At 45.5% G+C, this 6,043-nt stretch overlaps 1 protein-coding gene across 2 annotated transcripts in view; it reads left to right on the top strand.

Annotated features, from left to right (window-relative positions):
* Positions 1-1,989, top strand: part of RAB4A (RAB4A, member RAS oncogene family) — a 45,499-nt gene extending 43,510 nt beyond the window's left edge. For both annotated transcript variants that reach the window (XM_019419079.2, XM_019419081.2), the window contains one exon: positions 260-1,989. The gene's annotated coding sequence lies outside the window, so the exon portion shown is untranslated. The remainder of the gene's footprint in view (positions 1-259) is intronic.
* Positions 1,990-6,043: the final 4,054 nt, after the last annotated feature.

The following is a 6,043-nucleotide window of genomic DNA, read 5'->3' on the forward strand; positions in this document are numbered from 1 at the left end:
AAGTCTAAATGTGTCTGTTGCTAAAATAGGCTTTTTTTATATAAAATTTGCAAGTAGAGATCGTAGCTTCGTAAAGCTTCCCTTTTCCCATTTGCCACAGTGGACTTTTTTATGCACCTGCAACATCATCTAACAGGTGTACGTGACGTTTAAGTGGAGTAGGAAGATCTGTCCACCAAGTCCCTATGGGACTTTAAGCTGTATTTGCCTGCACATTTATAGTTACGCGGATTTCTAAATTGTTCTTCATATTTTTTAGGTGTTCAGGTGTTATTTGGGGCACAGTTGTCGGAGCTTGAAGAAGAAGTTTTTTACCACCGTCTTTTTCTACTTTATACAGAAGTAGATATTCCTGCGAAGAAGAATTCATTTGGGGTGATATGCAAGCTAGTAGATGTGGCACAGCAAATGATACAATAAATCTCATTAAATGGACAGTTACCGTTAGAGGTATACATGTATGTAAAAATTTTCTGGTCCATATTTTCCCTTTCATCTTTGGTTTAAATCCTCACTGTGTGCTGTATATAGACTCTTACTCAATACGTCTCCACGGCATGGTATCTGATGTAGGATCTGATAGAACGTTGCTCCCAGTGCAGTCTAAAATTTTATTTTTCTTAATCGTCTGAACTAAAACCTGTCGATGGCGAGTGTACTTTGATCATCCTGTCAGCTACATTGCACAGTTGGTTATATTGATGACCCGGTATTCGAAGACTCTGGCATTGACGGCCAGTGAGATGCTTCTTTACTTCCCATTTGCCACGGTCCACAAAGTGTTTACGTAACCCACACTTGAAATACTAGACCAGTAGTTACTCAGACACGGAAATAAAATGGGAAATGGGAGTTTTTCCATGAACTTGACGCTTTCCAGCACTCTGTTGATTTTACAGCACCTTCGTCCAGATCGATTCAGGAAGCGTAGCCAGAGTACCTGCTGTGTTTTAGGCACTGTGATCAGCACTAAGGATTCTGTTACCTTTACCCAGACTTACCAGGAAATCGATTCTGCTTTCGGCTGTTGGTAAATGCGACGGACGGTATAACTGGGGCCGCTCACCTGTTCCCCGTTTGCTGCTCTGTCTGGCCTCCCTGCTGGAAAACACTGTTCGTTACTGTGCTTTTCCTAGGATTCGGTGTATGACGTCACTGCCTCTTTTTTAAGTCTTTTATTGTTTTGTGTTCATTTTAAGGAAACCCACTAAATCAAGTTAATATTAAAGGAATACCACTCACCAAGAAATTTCTGTATAGCTTTTGCTGAATACTGAAATGCCTTACTACGGTTATCAAGTTGACATGTTTTTAATTCACATAAGGTATATCGAAGTGTAAAATATATTGTATTACAAAGACTTGTTCTAATATTTTAAAATGTCGATGCAAAAAACATATAATAGAACTTTTCTTTAAAGTTGAAATACAGTATTATTTAAGGCCAAAAGGTTAAAAAGCATTCTTCACCTTATATATGTTCTTTCACTGTGACTTTTCGCTGCAGACTGATTGGTGGGTTTCACTGCCTTTCAGTTAGAAGCTGCCCACTGCTTTTGTTGTTTTATTTAATCAACAGAGCACAGTGGCACTAGAAACTCTGGGAGGTGACTTGGGTAAAAAGATCAGTATGTATCTGTTTTAGGCGTCTTAATTTTGCTTTTTTTTTTTTTTTATTATTGCCTGGAATATTTTTGTTTTGAAAAGTCAGAAAATGAAGTAAGTTTTCAGACTGAACTACTACATGGACCTCGCTGGAAGAATGTTCGATTCGGCATCTCATTTATGATAGTTCTGCAGGCTGCTCATTTTTGAACAGCTCTTTGCATGGGATAGGAGCATGTCTGTTCTGCCACATCGCTTGATTCAAAAGCAAGAATTTTTAAAATAAGATGTTAACTTGGTTTACAAATGAGCCTATTAATTAAACCACAGGTACTGCATATAATTCCACATCGTTTGACCAATAAAAGTTGCTGGAGAACCAAACCATGGTGGTTCTTAATAAAGGCCTTTCAGGAAAAATGAAGAAGGGAGATAATTTAGTATATTGGTCAGTGGAGTGTTTTCCAACGCCCTCAACCAGTTCTCTGATTCTCCAGAGGTGTGAGGGGGGCGGCCTACAATTCAGTTCCAATATTCTATACCTAGAGATAGCATCAGATCCCACAGGTTACGGGCTTCGTCTGCCCCACCCCAGCACACACACACACACACACACACACACACACACACTTCAGATACCACTGGCACAGGGATGTGTTCTTGTTCCCCAACCTGGAACCTCATCACATCTTGTTGTTCAAGAGTTCAATCTCCAGCCTGCACCCCACCCTTCCCGAGTTGAGGTGGTGGGCCTGGAAGTTCCAGCCCCTCTAATCGTTTGGTCTTTCTGGTGACCAGTCCCATCCTGAGGCGCACGGGACCCCACCCTAAGTCACCTCATTAGCATAAACTCCAATGTGCTCAAAAGTGACACTTGGTGATTAACAGCAGACACCCCCATCGTGGAAATTCCAAGGGTTTTAGGAGCTCTGTGCTGGGAATCAAGGACGAAGACCAAATACATGTTGTTACATCATACGCCGGTAAATGTTATGTGTACGCTTTCCACGACTCACTACGTTTTCAGGATGCTCTCAATTCACGTTTCTAGAGAAGCGTTTTTTCAGTCGTCCTCGAAAAATACTCTAAACTCCATTTAGATTTGAAATTGTTTATTTTACAAGCCCAGCATTTAGTGAAAATGAGAGCATCCCAGGGTGGGAATCTGTAATGGTTTTTTTTTTTATAAAAAACATTTTTGGGGACTTATAAAAGAGTCTTTGAAGTCTCAAGGAACAGTGGTATTACTCAGAGTGAAGAATCTGATGTTAAAATAAAATTAAAAAAAAAAAAACTTAAATGATTAGCAATTCACACTGCAAGCCAGTAGGGGGTTCTTAATTTTCTGTGAAGTTTATCCGTTCTTGTTTTTTGGGGGGTTTGGGGGGGTTTTTTTGTTTTTTTGAGGAGAGGATTAGAAGGACTTTAAAACACCTGTGAATTTTTTCATAATTTTTTTTCTGTGCCACTTGTAGAGTGAATCTCTTTAAAGACTAATCATTCTGCCTGTTCATGGACAGTCACAATTTGTCCCAGCTAGCCGTTGCTTGGTTAATTCCCAGTTGTATGAAATTCTTCAAGGAGTTGTTTGTAGACTTTTAGATTTAGCCGAGAACACTCACCAGGCTCAGGAAGACCCGTGGCTGAGGAAATGACGGCCATCGCCCTCTCAGGTTAGAAAATACTGCTTCTTGTTGGAAAAGAACAGTGTGATCAGGGGATCACCTTTGTTTTATCGACCTTTGCCCCACATTTTAATGCTGTAGCATTTGGAAACACCCAAGGCATCTGTCGTTTCACCCGAAAATAGCTGAGTGTGCATCTCTGAAAAGAGTTTGTGATTTTATATAACACCAGAGCACTGGGGACTTCTCGAAAGATATTGATAACAAAGCCAAGAGTGGTTATGTTTATTGTTACCTTGCACTTATGTAAAGTGTTCTGCCATGTGTGGAAAAAGCAAAATGCACGTCTTTCATACAGTATTATCAGAGCATGTGGCTGATTGTACCAGAAGCTCTGTCCCTCAGCAGGGACAGCAGGGCAGCGGGCCTGCTCCCCACGGCCAGCATAGCATCGGAGTGGTTGGTGACCTTGCCGTATCGGTTAAGTATTTTCAGTATCCCCTCTGCCGGTGCAGTAGCATGAGAAATACTTCATTGAAATCATCCTAATGTGCTTATATCCCATTATGAAGAATGCATTTGACTTCGACTTACGCCAGCCAACTATGAGGTGGGTTGAGCCACACCATAAACTTGCAATAATGTCAACGTCTTTGTGTTAGAGGACATCATCCCTAAACTTCTGTGTAGATAAGCCTCTGCTCTGACTACTCGTTTCTGTAACTTCTGGGTGATGTGTAAGTTTCATTTTAAAGAAAGCTGGTGTGAAGCACACACATTGCTAAGTTTCTGAGTATTTTGCAGCCCCAAATATGGAAAATATCCAAAACATGGAAATAATTGCGTTCACTAAATATTTAAGGACCAGCTAACAATGTATGAAAGTGAAATGCTGATTTCTTTATGTTGGGTGGAGGGCCCTCAAATCATTTTACACTGAATTGTTTTGGTAAGTCAGAGTAAGTCTCCCACATTATTCTCTTTTCCAGAAAAGTCATTGTAGTAGTTTCCATGGCCATAAATCTACATCACATACCCCATAGTACATGTTACGCCCATTTCCTGGGGAGAATGGTGCTTTTATATGACACTCGTGTTTTTCTGAATGCCCCCTGCTTTCTCACTGCCGCGGTGCCTTTGCATGGACTGTTTTCCCTCCCTGGGAACGCACCCCACTGGCTCTCCAAGTCAGGTTGTGGCCCTGTTGCCCGATAGGGGGCAGCGTAGAACTTCTCCACTGGGAGCTTTCTCTAAGCCCCTCCCACCTCCCCCGACACCTGCAAACACGCTCTGCTCCTGTCATTCTCTGTCCTAACCTTTCTTCTGTCCTAACCTTTCATTTATCTATATATTATCCTTATTTGTCTTCTCTCCTGGGCTAAGACCTCCCCGGGACAGCGCTGCATTTGTGCGCCCGCTGCCTGGCACATAGGAGTGCTTGTGGGAAGGACACATGATGAGTCAGGTCTGTCCCCAAGGCTTTCTAAAGTACTTGGATGTCCAGTCTGTCCACTGCAAGATCCCCTTTTTCAGACTCTCCAAAAGGTGGTCATACGATCCTGCTTAAATTCCATTCTGTCTGGGAGGGAGTTTCATAACTCCTAGCTCGCCTTTCCAGATGAGAGCACCGAGACGGTGAAGTAGAAGTCCCCAGCCTCTGTCCCCCAACAAAGACCGACTTAGACAACGTTAGACAACTGTCCACAAAATCCATTCCAAGCGATCTCAGGAGTCCACGGAAAAACTCCAGCATGGTGGGACAAACAACCTGAGAATAACTACAAAAAAAGGGAAGGAAGAACTTCATTTGGCCTCTGTCACCTCATCCTCCAAGGATGAGTGCCTCCAGCACTGGCTCAGCACCGAGAGAACTCCCCAGCCTTTTGGGGCACCACACAAAGGACCCACTTCGGGTCCCCCCGCCCCCAGACACGAGCAACACTGAGACCTACGGCCATGGCTAAGAACGAGGAAGGGGGACAAGGGCTATAGTAGCAGCCACTCTGCAAGAGTAACCACGGTTGCCAGTGACCTGCTCTTACGGAGGACCCCGCGGCTTTCACCACTGAAGAAGTAAACAGCCCTCCCACCTGCACGGAGCCCCTACACATTTCGTCCTTTTTTGCCCCGGGGCCAGATGCCTGAGTCCCGCTCTGCTCCTTCCCAGTGCCCCCACCAGAGCCCCAAATCTGCACTGGCAGCCTGCCCAGGCCTAAGAGTGCAAGATGCCAGCCCGGATCCCCTACCCCCCCCCCCCACCGGCCATAGCTGACTCCCACTGCCATGAGCACCCTCGTGGCTAGCCCCACCAGCGGTGCGTTTGCAGACTGCCAGCCTCTCATCACTGGCCGATCCTACCACCATGGAAGTGCACACCGACAGCCAGGGACCCCCAGCTGCTTGCTTATGGACCCGCAGTTGGCCCGAGCCCTTGCTGCTGGCTGCGGCCCCAGCCCCTGCCACCACACGGGCAGCTGCGGCTGGCTTCCACAGCCAAGCGTGTGCACACCACTAGCCTGGCCACCACCACTGCCTGCCCTGGTCCCTAGCTTCTCAACCTGGAGGCGGCACTGAGGATCCAAACAGCCCTGGAAGCCACTGCGGAACCCCCACGGCGTCCGCCGAGGCTCATGCGCTTGATGCTATGGACCTCGTAGCAATGCAACCCGAACCAGTGCAGCATCAGACCTGGAGCTGCCACATGCCCTTGCACTTGGTACCCTGCGCTGCTAGCCTTGGAGACACAGCCTGCTCCAGCGGCCCCCACTCGCAGGTGAAGGTCTTTCCTTACTGAAGCCGGTCCACAAAGTCTG

Source organism: Panthera pardus, unplaced genomic scaffold, assembly GCF_024362965.1.
Source record: "Panthera pardus isolate Hobbes unplaced genomic scaffold, ASM2436296v1 HiC_scaffold_22, whole genome shotgun sequence".
Classification (NCBI taxonomy): Eukaryota; Metazoa; Chordata; class Mammalia; order Carnivora; family Felidae; genus Panthera; species Panthera pardus.